The sequence below is a fragment of the Muntiacus reevesi genome, chromosome X, assembly GCF_963930625.1.
Source record: "Muntiacus reevesi chromosome X, mMunRee1.1, whole genome shotgun sequence".
NCBI classification, from domain to species: domain Eukaryota; kingdom Metazoa; phylum Chordata; class Mammalia; order Artiodactyla; family Cervidae; genus Muntiacus; species Muntiacus reevesi.
In genome coordinates this window covers 42,694,758-42,714,008 of record NC_089271.1, presented here as the reverse complement: position 1 = coordinate 42,714,008, position 19,251 = coordinate 42,694,758, and the positions used below count along the sequence as shown (strand labels likewise).

Below are 19,251 nucleotides of genomic sequence, written 5' to 3'. Positions count from 1 at the left end.
CTACTTTGAATGTGGACCAATATTTCGCTCTCTTTTAAAAATTTATTTATTTGGCTGCATGGGATCTCCATTGCATCATGTGGGATCTTGGCAAGACTTTTTAGAGGTGGTGCGTGAGCTCAGAAGTTGTAGCACGTGGGTTTCGTTGCTCTGTAGCATGTGGGATCTTAGTTTCCTGACTAGGGATTGAACCCTTGTCCCCGGCATTGGAAGGCAGATTCTTAACCTTTGGACCCGACCACCAGTGAAGTCCTCAATATTTCTCTTTTTTGGATTATTTTTAGTATATACCTGGCTTAATGCTGGACCTAGGATTAAGAAACACTTTCTGGGCTGACTTGAGTGGCTCATGCATGGTTCCCTGTTAATATCAATCTTATAGGTGTTTGCACATCATCATTCTAGAATATTTAATTTGCAAGCATCAAAGAAAAGATTCTATTTTTACTTCTTATGTCAAAAAGAGTGTATTGAGAATAGTTTAATTCACCAACTAATAAATAATGTAGGCCACAATATATTAAACTATTCTCTTGCATTTAAAGTTGAAAATTCATTTTATTTCATGTTTTTCTCAATATTTAATATGTGCTTTTGAGTCTGTTTTACAGTCTTTTAATTACTTATAAAATTGTGTAGAATATTTCATGAAGTTGGAATAATTTTAGCTTAAAACTACTTGAGAAAATGAAGAGCTTGCTCATTTCAGGCCTAACTAAATGCAACATAATTCAGTTATTTTGTTGGTCAACTTCAATTAAATATTCATTGAGCTTTAAATGAGACACTAAGACTATGAAATATTTACGTGCTCTGATGAGATTGTGAACTACAAATTGGATCCTGGTTAATACCCAGAGCAAATTATAAAGCGCTTTTGGCATTTGTGGCTTAACAAAACAAGTCAACACCTGTTAATCATTTTTCTTGAAAATGAGACACTTTCAACTCGAATCAGTTTTTCCAACAGCTTTTAATCATAGCAGTATATCCAGGGCTACATTTTCAAACAGTGTAAAGTAGAAATAAAGGCAGATTTTTGGAAAGTGCATCAAAATTAATATCTGTAGTAAGTGCTCTTGATCCTCTCCACCCCCAGCGGGCACCCCACCCCTACAGCTAGTGCAGCAAGTGCTTTGGCTAACAACTCATTCCTGTAACCCTCCATGGAGTGTTGTTCTTGGCCAGTGGATATTGCATCACCCAGAGAGTTCACCTGAGAGGTTACCATGGCCACTTACTTCAGCATAGGATGGGGTAGCAAATGGCTGACTGATTTGTCAATGGTGAAAGGCTGAGCTTCTTTAACATGGGACAATTCTGTGTCATGTTTGATTTAGGCTCATGTCCCCTTGTGCATTACAAAAGTAAAGTGTTAGTTGCTCAACTTTGTCCAACTCTTTGCGACCCCATAGACTGTAACCCACCAGGCCCCTGTATATATGGAATTCTCCAGACAAGAATACTGGAGTGGGTTGCCATGCCTTCCTGTAGGGGAATCTTCCCAACCCAGGGATCGACCCAGCTCTTCTGCATTGCAGACAGATTCTTTACTGTCTGAGCCATGAGGGAAGCCCTCCTTGTCCATTAAGCCTTGGCAGAACTTCATATAAGAATGCATCCTCCCTTGGATCATTTCCCTTCCCTTGGCTGTTCCTCTCCCTTACAAGTTTCTCCCAAGAGTAAGCCCTTAATAATAAATCAAACACACCTAAACCCCTGTTTCAGACTCTGCCTCTATGGAGTGCAACCTGAGATAACATTCCAGTTTCTGTCCATAATTCTAAAAGTGACCATGAAAACATTCTGCTCAGGCAGACCATCAGATTATAAGCAGAGAAGATGCTATTTGCAGTCACTCAAAACAGCCAGCATTTGTGATCCTCATGGCAGACATTTCTAGCTCTTTTATCTTTTCTTCACTCTCCCCTTTATTGTCTTCCCTGGAGAGAAGGCCAGTTTTATTCAGACTGGAGATATGCCCACTTACACGTGTTTGTGTTCCCAGGCTCCCTACAGCTTCAGGCTCCCTACAGCTAAGGCTGGCCACTTGGCTCACTTCTAGCTAATGATTCGTGAGTTAAAGCTTATTAGGGTGGTCGTGGTTGTTCAGTCGCTCAGTCCTGTCTGACTCTTTGCAACCCCATTGACTGCAGCACATCAGGCTTCACTGTCCATTACCAACTCCTGAAGCTTACTCAAATGCATGTTCATCGAGTCAGTAATGCCATCCAACCATCTCATCCTCTGTCATCCCCTCTTCCTCCTGCCTTCAGTCTTTCCCAGCATCAGAGTCTTTTCCAATGAGTCGGCTTTTTGCATCAGGTGGCCAGAGGGTGGGGCTCTTGGGAAAGTGATTTTTCTAATTAAAGGTGTCAGGCTCAGCTGATATGTTTTTCCTGCCGTGTTTCCTGTCTGGAAGTAGGACGTAATTCCTCGGGGCACAGCAGCCATTTTGTGAATGCAGCAGAGATAAAGGGAATCTAGGGCCCTGATGGCATCAAGTGACTATTATTTCAGGCCTGGGCTGTGTCTCTCTGGACATCTTATTAAATGAGAAAAATCAACCCCTATTTTAGAGGCTCTCAACCTAGGGAGACCTTTGGAAATGTCTGGAGGTGTTTTGAGTTGTCCCAATGACCGGGAAGAGAACTGGACTATGATAAAGCAAGTGAGGCACTTGTCTTGAGTATAGAATTTAAGGGGTGCCCCTAAACTCAGTAATCAGCCAGATAATATTCTAATGAAATAATTTTAAATTTTTTTGCTTATATATTTTTTATTTTTTAAATTATGGAGATATGACAACACATTTACAAGAAACTTGGGAAAATACAGAACAAGTTTACGTATACTTCTACTATATATTGCAATTATTTTTTAAAGTAGACAAATTAACATTTTTAGTTGAAGTTTCAATATCAAACTCTCAAAAGCCAATAGATTGACTATACAGAGAAGTAGAAGGATATAGCAGACCTGAAAAGCACTATGAACCAATTCAACATAATTAAGATTTATACAATTTTCACACAACAGTAGGATACAAATTCTACTCAAGTTCCCATGAAGTATCTTTAAAATTAATGCAAAAATTCAGGATGAACAAAATAGCATGTTAAATAAAGACAGGATCAGTAACTGTGTCATGCTGAGCCATATTGGAGCCTGAGGCAAAAGGGAAAATCAGTAGTACTGATTCCGTCTTTATTTAACATGGTGGTATTTTGTTCATCCTGGATTTTTGGCATTAGTTTTGATGTTTTCAATTGCCTCGCCCTAGGGCCAGACCTGACACAGAAGTGCTGCTGCTATTTGGGTAGCTGGGACCCAGCCTTGTATTTTACATCCTGCAACTTTGGGAGGGCAACCTCCAAACTGGGGAGGATATTCTACCTAAAATGCAAATACCATGCCCATTGAGAAACACAGCCCTAACATGTTTTTAAGCTTCCCTTGTAGCTCAGTTGGTAAAGAACCAACTGAGAATTGGTTCTCCTTGCAATGCAGGAGACCCCGGTTCGATTCCTGGGTCAGGAAGATTCCCCGGAGAAAGAAATGGCAACACTCTCCAGAATTCTTTTCTGGAGTGTCCCATGGACAGAGGAGCCTGGCAGGAGTCCATGGGGTTGTAAGAGGAGGACATGACCTAGCGACTAAACCACCACCAATGTGCTTTTAAAACCCTTGCCAGTGGGAGGATTTATGCAAGTAGCCAAACACAGTTTTGCCTGATACTGCACCCACTGCCCAAAGACTAGTTATTTTGTTGAATTCGTTTAAATATAAGCAAGCGTATATTCACTCAACAAGTTAGTTCCAGTCAACATCCCAGGAAGCAGCAAACATGGATGACTGTTCTCATTCTTTAAATGAGGAACCATTTGCAAGAAGTGGGGCAGAGATAGTGTTCTGAGGCTGTATGATGGAGGCACTGGAACTAACTAATATCTGTGATTGTGGCTTTGTCACCTTCCCTCTCTGAGCCTCAGTTTCCTTGACTGTGAGGCAGTACTTGGCTAGCTGGTTGCTTAATACCCCCTTACCTTTAGCAGTCTGTGCCTAAGATTTGAGTCTTAATCTGTGGCATGTAGTCTGTGACTAAAGGCAAATTGATCCTAAAACTAAACCCAGACCCTGGGTCTCCTGGCCTGGGGCTCTTTCTAATTACATCAGGTACCTACTGCTTTATTGTTGATTGAAGTTTGGCATTTAGTAGTTTATAATATGCTGCCATTGCTATTGTTAGCTGCTTTTATAAAAAGTCAGACTAGTTAGAAATACTCAAATGACTGAATGTTTTTTAATGACTTTTATCTGGATGTTAAGCATCTTTTACATAGACTACAATTATGCTTTCATTTCTCTTCATTTGTCAATAGCTCCTAGTTAGCCTAATTTGTTTGCTACTTTGCAAATGACTCTATTATAGTAAGTGGCAGGATAAAGGTTGATCCTATGGGGTATGCATGCATTTAAAATATTATTTCATTTTTTCCCATCTACTGTGAACATAATGATTATAATCAAAACTACTAACCATAGAATTGGAATTTTAATAACTTTGGATTTGTTGATAAGGGGTTTATGCTGAGCTGATTGTTTATGTAGTACTGTGTGGCTCTTTATGCTTTGAACAATATAAAAATAACAATTTAAAATATAACCTGATTTCTTGGGTCACCTTGATGTGTGTTTTTCATGGAACAAGTTGGTTTGTTACTGCAGTGAGGGAAATCATACACTCTGAGTAACTGTGGGATGTCTAAGTAAGCAAGTGTTAGAAAAGACTTACTATAAGATTTGGGCTCATGTTAGGTAATTTTGGAGAGAATTTAAAGAAGTGAGGCCTTGCTCTAGATTGGGTGCTGGCAGAAAGTGGGGTTACTGCTATGATTGTGTATCTTTTAAATTGAAATATAGTTGTTGTACAGTATATAGGTTACAGGTGTACAATATAGTGATTCACAATTTTAAAGGTTATACTCCATTTATAGTTATTATAAAATATTGGATATATTCCCTGTGTTGTACAATATATCCTTATAGCTTATTTTATTGTCCATTCCTCTTTCCTCCCTTCACTGGTTTGTTCTCTGTATCTGAGTCTGCTTCTTTTTGTATATTCACTAATTTATTGTATTTTTTAGATTTTCACATATAAGTGATATTGATATCACCTACACTGTTTGATTTATATCACTCGTCATAGTACCCTACAAGGCTATTCATGTTGCTGCAAATGACAAAATTTCATTCTTTTTTATAGCTTAGTAGTAGTCGTGTGTGTGTGTGTGTGTGTGTATACACACATTTTCCTGCAGGGAAATCAAGGAGCGATCAAGTAGGTTAGTATACACACACACACCCCCCACTTCTTTATTCAGTCATCTGTTGATGGACACTTGGGTTGTTTTCATAGCTTGGCAATTATAAATAATGCCACTGTGAACATTGAGGTGCATGCATCTTTTCGAATTAGTGTTTTTCATTTGTCTTTCAGATGTATATCCAGGAGTAGAATTGCTGGGTCCTATGGTGAAAAAGTGAAATTGAAAGTGAAGTTGCTCAGTCATGTCCGACTCTTTGTGACCCCCTGTACTATAGCCTACCAGGCTCCTCCGTCCATGGGATTTTCCAGGCAAGAACTGACCCAGGGAACCGAACCTGGGTCTCCTGCATTGTAGGCAGAGGCTTTATGGTCTCAGCCACCAGAGGTCCTATGGTAGTTCTGTTTATAGTTTTTTGAAAACCCTCCATACTGTTTTCCACAGTGGCTGTACTAGTTTACATTCCCACCAACAGCATACGAGGGTTCACTTTTCTCCACATCTTCACCAACACTTGTTATTTGTTGTCTTTGTGATCATAGTCATTCTGATAGGTATGAGTTGATATCTTATTGTGGTTTTGCATTTCCCTGATGATTAAGTGATGTTGAGTGTCTTTTCATGTGCCTTTTGGCCCTCTGTATTTCCTCTTTGGAAAAGTGTCTATTCAGTTCTTTTGCCCATTTTTTAAAAAAGATTTTGTATCTTAAGTAATCTCATTTATGGAGACAGGAGACTAGAATCTCCTGTAATTGGGAGAGAAGCAATCCTCACTTCTAGGACAGGGGGATATTTGGCGTTCTGTGGCTTGGACAACATTCATGTTCTATCTGTGTTCAGATGTAGCTATGGACTGATCTCTCTCTTTTTTCCATCTTGATCCATTGTGGTCACAGAGTGGCCTTGTCTGAGAATGGTGTTCTCTGGAAGTTTTCATGTTTAGCAGACCAGCTTGTAGCAGCACCAAAGCCAGCTAATAGTGTCAGGTTGGTTCCTGGATATCAGGGGCTGCTTTTCTCTTTCTTATCCAATAACAACCAAAATGTTTAATTTTCCTGCAGGGTGATCAAGGAGCCATCAAGTAAGTTAGAATTTCATATGATGGGCAAAGAACAATAAACTACTATAGACACTCAAAGTTTTGCCTAAAGACAAATCAGGAATCTTACAAAATATAATGAGTATATATAAATTAAATACAATTAAAAATGTTTTATGTGTCAGATATTATACCTTTAAACCATGCCCAAAATGTCAAATGAAAAGTTTTCCATAGGTTTATGTAATTTTCAGGTTATCTGAAACCTGTGGGAATCATTTCATAAAAGACACCAATATATATAATTATAACATAATGTAATCACAATAATTGCCATTTAAATCCATGTTTTAAGTCACAGTTACATACTATTCAGCTATTTAGTTTTAAAGAAGAAATCAAAAGCCTTGCCTGAAATCAAGCACTTCATATCCCCAATTCCCAACTATATGTTCTGTATTTATCATTAAAACACAAAATTACCTTCATTAAATTTGTTAAACTGATAAAATTTCCAGTTTCATCATACATTATGGGTTTCTCTAGTCTTTTGAAATTCAAAAGGCACTTTATAAAAAAAATCTGCAAATTTGGAATAAACGGTTATGGAATAAAAATAATGAGGTTCATAAATGAGTCTTTTATTGAAAAAGAGTTTTTCCTCCCCTCTTTGCTAAAAACTAGAGTTTAGTTACTAGACAAATTTTAAGACCCTCCCCTCAGGGTTAAACTTTTTAGCAGTAGTAGGCCTGTGGCTTATTCTTATTAGGTCAAAGTTAAAATTGTCTTTTTGAGCTTAAACCTGAGTAGATACTACTACACACCCATTATAATGGCCATAACTTGAAAAGACTGACATATCAAGTGTTGGCAAGGCTGTTAAGAAGCTGAAACTTTTATATATTACAGAAAGGAATGTAAAATGGTATTGCCATTTTGGAAGACTGGTTGGCAGTTTCTTAAATAGTTAAATATGTGCTTACCACATGACTCAGTTAATTCTACTCCTACATATATTTCTAAGAGAAATTGAAACATATGTAGCCCCAAACAGGGAACAACCCAAATGTCCATCAGCTGATGAATGGATGAATAAAATGTGGTATAGCCATACAATGGAATGGAAACCATTCGTCAAGAGGAAGAAACTATTGATGTGTAATATTAAAACAATGTGGATAAGCCTCAAAAACTTACTAAGAAAGCAGACACAGAAGACTTCATATTGTATGATTCCATCTATCTGAAATCCTAAAAAAGGCAACTACATCAGAGAAAGCTGATCAATAGTTACCTGGGGCTGGCAGTAGGAGAAGGAATTTTAGGGGGTGCTGGAAATATTTTAAACTAGGTTGTGGTGATGATTACACAACTCTATAGATTTATGAAAAGTCATTGAAGTGTATACTTACAAGAGGTAAATTTTATGAAATATAAATTATGGTTTAATATATTAATCTTCTGGACTTCCATAGCAATATACCATGGACTGAGTGCCTTAAGCCACAGAAATTAATTTTCTCATAGTTCTGGAGGTTAGAAGTTCAAGATTACTGTGCCATCAGGGTTGATTTCTCTTAAGGCCTCGCTCCTTGGCTTGCAGACCCTCCCTCTTGCTGCCTCTTCGCATGGTTGTTCTCTGTACACACTGATTTTTTTTTTTGAACACAAAAACCTTTGTCATGTGTAACACTGTAGCTCACAAATTTGGAACTAATAGTTACTATTTGACTTGTTGACTTATATTTTAAAGCTCATTTATATTTTTCTGAATTTTTCATCTATAGAGTAATGTTTATTTATGTACTTTCCCCCTCTGAATTCAGACTAGCTGTAGGTTTTTGGAAACATTTAAACAATTATTTACCTTCCTGAATTTTGTCCTTGCAGGATTCTGCCCTATAGTAAGCCCACCCTTTTGTAACTCTGATGGTGGGTAATGGTACAAATACAAACTATATAATCCATGTTCTTTTAAAAAATATTTTTGAAATTATTTTAACCTTATAAGAAATCACAAAAATGGCACAAGACTCTTTTCCCAGCTTTCCTCACTCTTATCTTAGACAAATGCAATACATTATCAAAAGCAGGATAATGACATTGGTATAGTACGAAACTTGCAGACCTTAATTGACAAGATTGGGCACGTTCAGGGTGGTATGACCATAGACTGCAGACCTTAATTGAATGTCACCAGTTTTTACGTGCACTCATATTTACCCATTAGTTTATAGTTCTGCAAAATTTTGTAACAGAGATTCATGTAACCACCATCACAATCAAGACACAGAAAACTCTACTCCTTTAGGGTTTTATTGTTTGAGTCTTTATTTTAATCAACTTCGTTGAGATACAATTTATTTAGGATAAAATGTACCCATTTTCAGCATACAGTCCCATGAGTTCTACCAGTACACATAGGTAGCCACCATTCTGGACAGCATTTACAACATCTCTCCCAGTACAGAAAGTTCCCTTATGCTGCCTTCCATTCAGCCCTCCTTCATTGCTCTGACTTCCATCGCTATAGATTAGTTTTGCCTGTTCTTCACCTTCGTATTAGTGGAATCTTACAGTGTGTCTTCTCTGGAGTCTGTTTGGGATTTAAGATTTGAGGCACAGCTTTGATACTCTGTATGTATATAAACAAAATGCAGCCAATTCACATGTGATAATTCACCATGGCAGATTTCTGGGTATTTGTGTAATCATTTTTTTTATTCTCTGGATTGATATCTCTTTATTTTTAAATATACTGGTCTTTCTTTTCCCCCCAAATAAATTACTCTCCTAACTCCCTTCAGAGGTTTTAAAAACATTTAGCATTGCCAGTTTCTAAATTTAAACATGTTAGAATTGTTCCTATCCTTCTGCTTATTTTAATTATGCTCCTCTATTTAAATACCTATTCTGACTATGAAATTCATTGTGCTGTTTAGTGTGGTAATAGTTCTTTTAATAAGGAGGATCCTTCAGGGACACATGTCATTGTCATAAACCTTTTATCAGAGGTATAAATAATTGAGAGCACATGACTGTTCATTCTAGGGCATCAGAAATGGGGAGGTGGCAGGGAGGGCATGAATTCCACATTATTGAAGGTAGAGCAGAAATGCTTATCTTTGTTGTTGTTTTCAATTTTGTCTCATTTCCTTTTCTTATATCCCATCTCTCAACCTCCTTAATCCTTCCCCTTCCATTCTTTTGACTTCTTTCTCTATTTTTCTCTTTTACTGGACTTTGTCTATCTCTTCAACCCTCCTTCTCTTTACTTTCATGCGTTTTTCTTCATCTTCCATCACGTGTGCCCTATTTAACTTCCTTCCCTTTCTCTGCCTTTCTCTGTCTCAGGTCTTGTAATTGCTGACTTCTCTTTTTAGGGAAGTAGAATTATTCATCATCATTATCATGATTATTGCCAGGGTCTTTTCCTTTGCCTCTAGGATTGGACCCAGGGTATATTAGACCCAAATGGAGTGTTGTTGGAAATGAACTCTGTACATTAGTTGGGGTATCCCTAAGGAACATGATCCTCCTGCTGTGCCCCGTAATGGAAGGAGGTGTAGTAGAGACTGCAATGGTTTCAGTCAGATAGTTGGATTTAAAACTTGGATTTGCCATTTATTACCTATTTCATCTGGGCTATGCTTTTTTTTTTTTGGCCATACTGTGTGGCATGTGGAACTTCTCTGACCAGGCATCAAACCCTTCCTCCAAATGGAAGCATGGAGTCTTAAACACTGGACCACCAGGGAAGTCCTGGACTGTGCTTTTAACCTCTCTTGGTTTTAATTCCTTCATCTTCAAGTAAGAATAACAAACCTGTCTTAGAGTTACTGTGAGCATCAGATAGACAATGCACATCAAGTGCCTGACTCATCCTACCTAGTCCTGAAGAATTAACACTCCTGTTTTGTTTAAGACTTGGCTTATTTTCTTATGTGGGTTAGAGAGGGCAGTGTTCCCAGGGGAAGTGAAGCTGGGCATATCCCAGTTATCTCCTGTGCTGCAGGATTCTTGCATTTTTCTTTGGCACAATTCTGCCATATTTCAGAGGAACCAGTCTGGAGGTGCTGACATTGAGACCAGCGAGTTCTAAAAATGTAGCCATTAAGCTATTGATGCATTGCTCTTTCCATTTGTTCCCCAGTGTTCCATTATGCTGTGGGTATTAAGGTGGTTTAAATTTTTTTCTATTGTTTAAATAAGAGAGTTTGTCTTGTCTTCTATTTGAGCAAATTCACTTAATGGTCTTTTAGGAGAAAGGTTTGATAACTGCATTTATTATTGTTTTATTTTTCACTATTCTAAACTAATAGCAGTCAGTAATAGACTACTACAGTTGTATTTACATTCCGATTATTCTAAACGCAAAGATTTTATATCATTATCATCTAGGTTCTAGAAACTTCATGTAGTCCTTTTATGTTTAATCAAAATTTTTACTTCCTTTGTAGTCCACCCTGTTGTTTCCCTCCTTTTTAGCCTAAAATATGAAATCTGTCTTTGAGTGTATTTTATTCTGTCTCTGGTTCTACTTGTTGATTTTTTCATCTAGTATTTCAGGGTACTTTTTTTTAATTTTTAAACTTTTTATTGAAATGTAGTTGATTTACAATATTATATTAATTTCAGGTATATAACAGTGATTTAATGCTTTTATAAATTATATGCCATTTCAGATTATTATAAAATAAATAATAGCTATATTTTCCTGTGCTGTATAACATATCCTTGTTGCTTATTTATTTTATATGTAAGTGTTTGTATCTCTTAATTCCCTATCCTTATCTTGCCCTGCCTCTCACCACTGGTGACAAATGCTTCTATCTTTGAGTCTGTCTGTAATATTAATTTATTTTTTAGATTTCACATAGAAGTGATAACATGTAATATTTGTCTTCCTCTGACTTATTTCACTAAGCCTAATTATCCTCTAGCTCTATCCACATTGTTGCAAATGGCCAAATTACATTCTTTTGTATGGCTGAGTAGTATTCCACTGTGTGCGTGTGTATATCACATTTTCTTTATCCATTCATTCATCTGTTGATAAACACTTGGATTGCTTCTATATTTTGGATATTTTAAATAATGATACTGTGAACATTGGCATGTATATATCTTTTCAAATTAGTGTTTTCATTTTTTCAGCTATATACTCAGGAGTGGAATTTCTGGATCATGTGATAGTTCTATTTTTTAGTTTTTTGGTGAACCTCCATACTGTTTTCTGTAGTGGCTGCACCAATTTACATACCCACCAGCAGTGTACAGGGGTTCTCCTTTCTTTACATCCTTGCCACATTTATTATTTGTAGACTTTTTGATGATAGCCATTCTGACAGTGAGACATTTTGATGATGTTTCACTGGTTTTGGTTTGTGTTTTTCTGGTAATTATTGACCTACATTTGTTTTTACATTTCTGTTTGAATTTCAAAAATGAAACTATTTTCAGTTCTGGTCTAGTTAACTTTTATAGTCAGCTTTATTAATTGAAGCTTTGATTCTTACTGATACGTAATGTGGACAATATTATTAACATGTGTTCCCAGCTTTCTCCTTATCCCCATGTCCTGCCTGCTGAACAAAAATTTGTCTTTGCTCATTCCACTTTTCCCCCCTCCTCCATCCTTTAAGGATTCTTCAAATTTTTCAGTCGAATTGTCAGGCTTTGGGGGATGTAAAGGGAGAAGGGATGGAGAGAGTTGGGGTGAGGAGGGAGAGAGGGAGATGTCTTAGAGGCTGATGGTGAGGAAATGTGAGATTGATAAGACTCAAAAAAGAGGAAAGGCATTTTTTTTGAGAAGAGGCAATATGCAGCATAAATTAGATCACCTTCAGAGGGTCACACATACTATATACTACCATGCTCTTATAACTTTGTACCTGCTGTTTCCTCCACAGAAAATGCCCTTACCCACTTGCCCATGAATGCAGTTCTTTCATTGCTCAGCCTTGAAGATGCATTTCACAAGTCACTTCCACCGTGATGCTTTCTTCTTTATGCTCTCAGGTGGTTCAGCACTTTCCCCTCCTACTGGAGCATTTTCAAACCCCTGTTACAATAATCCTGTTACTCTTCTCTGTGTCCTTCACTGAGCTGAAATATCGTGGGAATCTTGTGACAGTTCAGGAGCTAATGGTTAATCTGTGGCCTCTGATGCTAGGCAGTGGGAGTTCTAACCCCAGTTGTCCTATTATTCTTTTACCTTGAGAAAGACCTTGGGTAAATTGTTTACCTTCCTCAACCTTGACTTCTGTAAAACAAGGATAACAATGATACCTATTTTATAACTGTGTTGTAAGGAGTAAATGAGATAGAGTATAAAAGCATTTAACACATTGCCTGACCCAGTGTATTAATAACTAATCAATGTTGGCTATTTCAATTTATCTTTCAATTCTCAGAGCCTAGCACAGTGCCTGATACATCAGTGCTCGGTTATCTATGCTGAATGGCTTTGTAAGAATATTATTAATATTTTGTTTTTCCTAATGACTTCTCATTTTATCTCTGGTGCCTTATAATTGTTTGGAGGTACCATTCCCTGTTTTGCAATTATTTGCATACAGTCTAATCTCCCTTACTTGACTGTGTAATCTTTGTAGCTGGAGAGATTGTTTTACTGAATGTTGTACCCTCCACATAGAGCTTTGAACTTAGCAGGTACGCTGTAACTGGGTTGGTCTGTGTTACTTTGCTTTTGATACAGGAACCTTTACATATCAAATATCCATTTTGTGATCTCACCTGTTGATGAACTTGTGGGAAGTAAATAACATACTTTGAAACCAATAGGATAATCCAATGTACAGAGGAGTCCAGCTTATTGAGTAATTATTAGAGTTATACAATCGATTCTTTCAATTAGAGAACATAAAAGACAGCTTATCTAAGCATCTGTCTTCTGACTCATTTGAGTAGAATCCAGCAATGTCTCAATGATGGCACGAAAGAGTGTTTTTGCCACAGTTCTCATTTTTATTACCTCTGAATATATATATATTATATAATATTTGGTAAATTATATATTTTTCCAAATATTTTTCCTTTGTCTTTTATATCGTGAGTGCTGTTGTGTATCTTTACTACTAAATATATGAATATTCATTTTTCTCTATTCATTTTATGAAACCCCCTGATTGGCAATGCGATTTCTGTTGGATAGGGTGACCTGATTCTTCTCAACCTAATTATTTTTTCAGGAAGACTGATTTTTAAGCAGTGGGTCTCTTAGTAATATCAAGTGCTTTTAAAAAAAATTAATTTATTTTAATTGGAGGCTAATTACTTTACAATATTGTAGTGGTTTCTGCCATACATTGACATGAATCAGCCATGCATGTACACATGTTCCCCATCCTGAACCACCCTCCCACCTCCCTCACCATTCCATCACTCAGGGTCATCCCAGTGCACCAGCCCTGAGCACCCTGTCTCATGCGTCAAACCTGGACTGGCGATCTGTTTCATATATGATAATATACATGTTTCAGTGCTATTCTCTCAAATCATCCTACCATCACCTTCTCTCACAGAGTCCAGAAGTCTGTTCTTTACATCTGTGTCTCTTTTGCTGTCTCGCATATAGAGTCATCATTGCCATCTTTCTAAATTCCATATATACGCATTAATATACTGTGTTGGTGTTTTACTTTCTGACTTACTTCACTCTGTATCATGGGCTCCAGTTTCACCCATCTCATTAGAACTGATTCAAATGCATTCTTTTTAATAGCTGAGTAATATTCCATTATGTATATGTACCACGGCTTTCTTATCCATTCGTTTACCGATGGACATCTAGGTTGCTTCCATGTCCTGGCTATTGTAAACAGTGCTGCAGTGAACACTGGGGTACATGTGTCTCTTTAAATTCTGGTTACCTTGGTGTGTATGCCCAGCAGTAGGATTGCTGGGTTGTAAGGCAGTTCTACTTCCAGTTTTTTAAGGAATCTCCACCCTGTTTTCCATACTGGCTGTACTAGTTTGCATTCCATACACTGCAACCAACAGTGTAAGAGGGTTTACTTTTCTCTTTACCCTCTCTAGCATTTATTGTTTATAGACTTTTTGATAGCAGTCATTCTGACTGGCGTGAGATGGTACTTCATTGTGGTTCTGATTTGCATTTCTCTGATAATGAGTGATGTTGAGCATCTTTGCAAGTGTTTGTTAGTCATCTGTATGTCTTCTTTGGAGAAAGGTCTGTTCAGTTCTTTGGCCCATTTTTTGATTGGGTCATTTATTTTTCTGGAATTGAGCTTCAGGAGCTGCTTGTATATTTTTGAGATTAATCCTTTGTCAGTTGCTTCATTTGCTACTGCTTTTTCCCATTCTGAAGGCTGTCTTTTTACCTTGCTCATAGTTTCCTTCATTGTGCAAAAGCTTTTAAGTTTAATTTGGTCCCATTTGTTTATTTTTGCTTTTATTTCCATTACTCTGGGAGGTGGGTCATACAGGATCCTGCTGTTATTTATGTCAGAGTGTTTTGCCTATGTTTTCCTCTAGAAGTTTTAAAGTTTCTGATCTTACATTTAGATCTTTAATCCATTTTGAGTTTATTTTTGTGTATGGTATTAGAAAGTGTTCAAGTTTCATTCTTTTACAAGCGGTTGACCAGTTTTCCCAGCACCATTTGTTAAAGAGATTGTCTTTTCTCCATTGTATATTCTTGTCTCCTTTGTCAAAGATAAGGTGTCTATAGGTGCATGGATTTATCTCTGGGCTTTCTATTTTGTTCCATTGATCTATATTTCTGTCTTTGTGCCAGTACCATACTGTCTTGATGACTGTGGCTTTGTAGTAGAGTCTGAAGTCAGGCAGGTTGATTCCTCCAGTTTCATTCTTCTTTGTGAAGATTGCTTTGGCTATTTGAGTGTTTTTGTATTTCCATACAAATTGTGAAATTATTTGTTATAGTTCTCTGAAAAGTACTGTTGGTAGTTTGATAGGGATTGCATTGAATCTATAGATTGCTTTGGGTAGTATATTCATTTTCACTTTATTGATTTTACCAATCCATGAACATGGTATATTTCTCCATCTACTTGTGTCCTCTTTGATTTCTTTCAGCAGTGTTTTATAGTTTTCTATATATAGGTCTCTTGTTTGTTTAGGTACATGTGTTCCTAAGTATGTTTTTCTTTTCGTCACAATGGGGAATGGAATTATTTCTTTAATTTCTCTTTCTGTTTTCTCATTGTTAGTGTATAGGAATACAAGGGATTTCTGTGTGTTAATTTTATATCCTGCAACTTCACTATATTCATTGATTAGCTCTAGTAATTTTCTGGTGGAGTCTTTAGGGTTTTCTATGTAGAGGATCTCATCTGCAAACAGGGAGAGTTTTACTTCTTCTTTTCCTATCTGGATTCTTTTTATTTCTTTTTCTTCTCTGATTGCTGTGGCTAGAACTTCCAAAACTATGTTGAATAGTAGTGGTGAGAGTGGGAACCCTTGTCTTAATCCTGACTTTAGGAAAAATGCTTTCCATTTTTCACCATTGAGGATAATGTTTCCTGTGGGCTTATCATATATGGCTTTTATTATGTTGAGGTATGTTCCTTCTATGCCTGCTTTCTGGAGAGTTTTTTTTTTTATCATAAATGGATGTTGAATTTTGTCAAAGGCTTTCTCTGCATCCATTGAGATAATCATATGGTTTTTATCTTTCAATTTGTTAATGTGATGTATCACATTGATTGATTTGTGAATATTGAAGAATCCTTGCATCCCTGGGATAAAGCCCACTTGGTCATGAGGTATGATCTTTTTAATATGTTGTTGGATTCTGTTTGCTAGAATTTCTTAAGGATTTTTGCATCTATGTTCGTCAGTGATATTTGCCTGTAGTTTTCTTTTTGTGTGGCATCTTTGTCTGGTTTTGGTATTAGGGTGACGGTGACCTCATAGAATGAGTTTGGAAGTTTACCTTCCTCTGCAATTATTTGGAAGAGTTTGAGTAGGATAGGTGTTGCTATTCTCTAAATTGTTGGTAGAATTCACTTGTGAAGCCATCTGGTCCTGGGCTTTTGTTTGTTGGAAGATTTCCGATTACAGTTTCGATTTCCGTGCTTGTGATGGGTCTGTTTAGATTTTCTATTTCTTCCTGGTTCAGTTTTGGAAAGTTATACTTTTCTAAGAATGTGTCCATTTCTTCCAAGTTGTCCATTTTATTGGCATATAGTTGCTGATAGTAGTCTCTTATGATCCTTTGTATTTCTGTGTTGTCTGTTGTGACTTCTCCACTTTCATTTCTAATTTTGTTGACTTGATTCTTCTCCCTTTTTTTCTTGATGAGTCTGGCTAATGGTTTGTCTATTTTATTTATCTTCCTAAAGAACCAGCCTTTTTGCTATGGTCTCTTTTGTTTCTTTTGCATTTATTTCTGCCCTAATTTTTATGATTTCTTTCCTTCTACTAACCCTGGGGTTCTTCATTTCTTCTTTTTCTAGTTGCTTTAGGTGTAGAGTTAGGTTATTTGATTTTACTCTTGTTTCTTGAGGTAAGCTTGTATTGCTATGAACCTTCCCCTTAGCTTTTACTGAATCCCATAGGTTTTGAGTTGTCATGTTTTCATTTTCATTTGTTTCTATGCATATTTTGATTTAGCCTCCATGTATTTGTATTTTTAATAGTTTCTTTCCTGTAGTTGACATCTAATCTTACGGCATTGTGATCAGAAAAGAGGCTTGAAATGATTTCAATTTTGTTGAATTTACCAAGGCTAGATTTATGGACTAGGATGTGATCTATCCTGGAAAATGTTCTGTGTGCACTTGAGAAAAGGTGAAATTCATTGTTTTGGGGTGAAATGTCCTATAGATATCAATTAGGTCTAACTGGTCTGTTGTATCATTTAAAGTTTGTGTTTCCTTGCTAATTTTCTGTTTAGTTGATCTATTCATAGGTGTGAGTGGGGTATTAACATCTCCCACTATTATTGTGTTACTGTTAATTTCCGCTTTCATACTTGTTAGCCTTTGCCTTACATATTGTGGTGCTCCTATGTTGGGTGCCTATATATTTATAATTACTATATCTTCTTCTTGGATTGATCCTTTGATCATTATGTAGTGTCCTTCTTTGTCTCTTTCCACGGCCTTTATTTCAAAGTCTTTCATCTGATATGAATGTTGCTTCTCCTGCTTTCTTTTGGTCTCCATTTGGGTTAAATATCTTTTTCCAGACCTTCACTTTCAGCCTGTATGTGTCCCTTGGTTTGAGGTGGCTCCTCTTGTGGACAGCATATATAGGGTCTTGTTTTGTATCCATTCAGCCAGTCTTTGTCTTTTGGTTGGGGCATTCAAACCATTTACATTTAAGGTCATTATTGAAAAGTATGATTCTGTTGCCATTTATTTTGTTGTCTTGGGTTCGAATTTGTAAACCTTTTCTGTGTTTCCTGTCTAGAGAAGATGCTTTAGCATTTGTTGAAGAGCTGGTTTGGTGGTGCTGAATTCTCTCAACTTTTGCTTGTCTGTAAAGCTTTTGATTTCTCCGTCGTATTTGAATGAGATCCTTGCTGATTATAGTAATCTGGGTTGTAGGTTTTTCTCTGTCATCACTTTTAAGTATGTGCTGCCATTCCCTTCTGGCCTGAAGAGTTTCTATTGAAAGATCAGCTTTTATCATTATGGGGATCCCCTTGTGTGTTATTTGTTGTTTTTTCCCTTGCTGCTTTTAATATTTGTTCTTTGTGTTTGATCTTCATTAATTTGATTAATATGTGTCTTGCAATGTTTTGCCTTGGTTTGTCCTGTTTGGGACTCTCTGGGTTTCTTGGACTTGGGTGGCTATTTCCTTCCCCATTTTAGAAAAGTTTTCAACTATTATCTCCTCAAGTGTTTTCTCATGACCTTTGTTTTTGGCTTCTTCTTCCGGGATTCCTATTATTCGTATGTTGGGGCGTTTAACATTGTCCCAGAGGTCTCTGAGGTTGTCCTCATTTCTTTTAATTATTTTCCCTTTTTTCCTCTTTGCTTCTTTAATTTCCACCATTCTATCTTCCACCTCACTTATTCTGTCTTCTGCTTCAGTTATTCTACTGTTGTTTCCCTCCAGAGTGCTTTTGAACTGAGTTATTGCATTATTCATTATTGATTGACTCTTTTTTATTTCTTCTAGGTCCTTGGTAAACATGTCTTGCATCTTCTCAATCCCTGTTTCTAGTCTATCTGTACCTCCATTTTGTTTTCAAGATTTTAGATCATTTTTACAGTCATTATTCTGATTTTTTTTTCAGGTAGACTCTCTATGTCCTTCTCTTTTGTTTGGTTTGCTGGGCATTTATCATGTTTTCTTTACCTGCTGAATATTTCTCTGCCTTTTCATCTTGCTTAGATTGCTATGTTGCGGTGGCCTTTCTGTATGTTAGAAGTTTGTGGTTCCTGTTTATTGAGTTATGTTCCTGTGTTGTTGGAGAATTAGCTTGATATGTCTTGCTCTGAAACTTGTTGGCTCTTGGGTGGAGCTTGATTTCAGTGTACGTATGGAGGCTTTTGGATGAGCTCTTGTTGATTAATATTCCCTGGAGTCAGGAGTTTTCTGATATTCTCAAGTTTTGGATTTAAGCCTCCTGCCTCTGACTTTCAGTTGTATTCTTACACTACCCTCAAGACTTCTCCATCCATACAGCACCAATGATAAAACATCTAGGTTAATGGTGAAAAGATTCTCCACAGTCTGGAACACTCAGAGAGGTTCACAGAGTTACACAGAGAAGAGAAAAGGAAGGGAGGAGATAGAGGTGGCCAGGAGGAGAACAGGGGGAGTCAAAAGGAAAGAGGCAGATCTAGCCAGTTATCAGTTTCCTAAGTGTTCTCCACAGCACAGAACATGCAAAGAGATTCACAGAGTTAGGTAGAGAAG

At 37.0% G+C, this 19,251-nt stretch overlaps 1 protein-coding gene across 4 annotated transcripts in view; it reads left to right on the top strand.

Moving 5' to 3' along the window:
• EFHC2 (EF-hand domain containing 2) overlaps nt 1-19,251 on the top strand; it is a 242,871-nt gene that overhangs the window by 29,421 nt on the left and 194,199 nt on the right. The gene's annotated exons all lie outside the window — the stretch shown is intronic.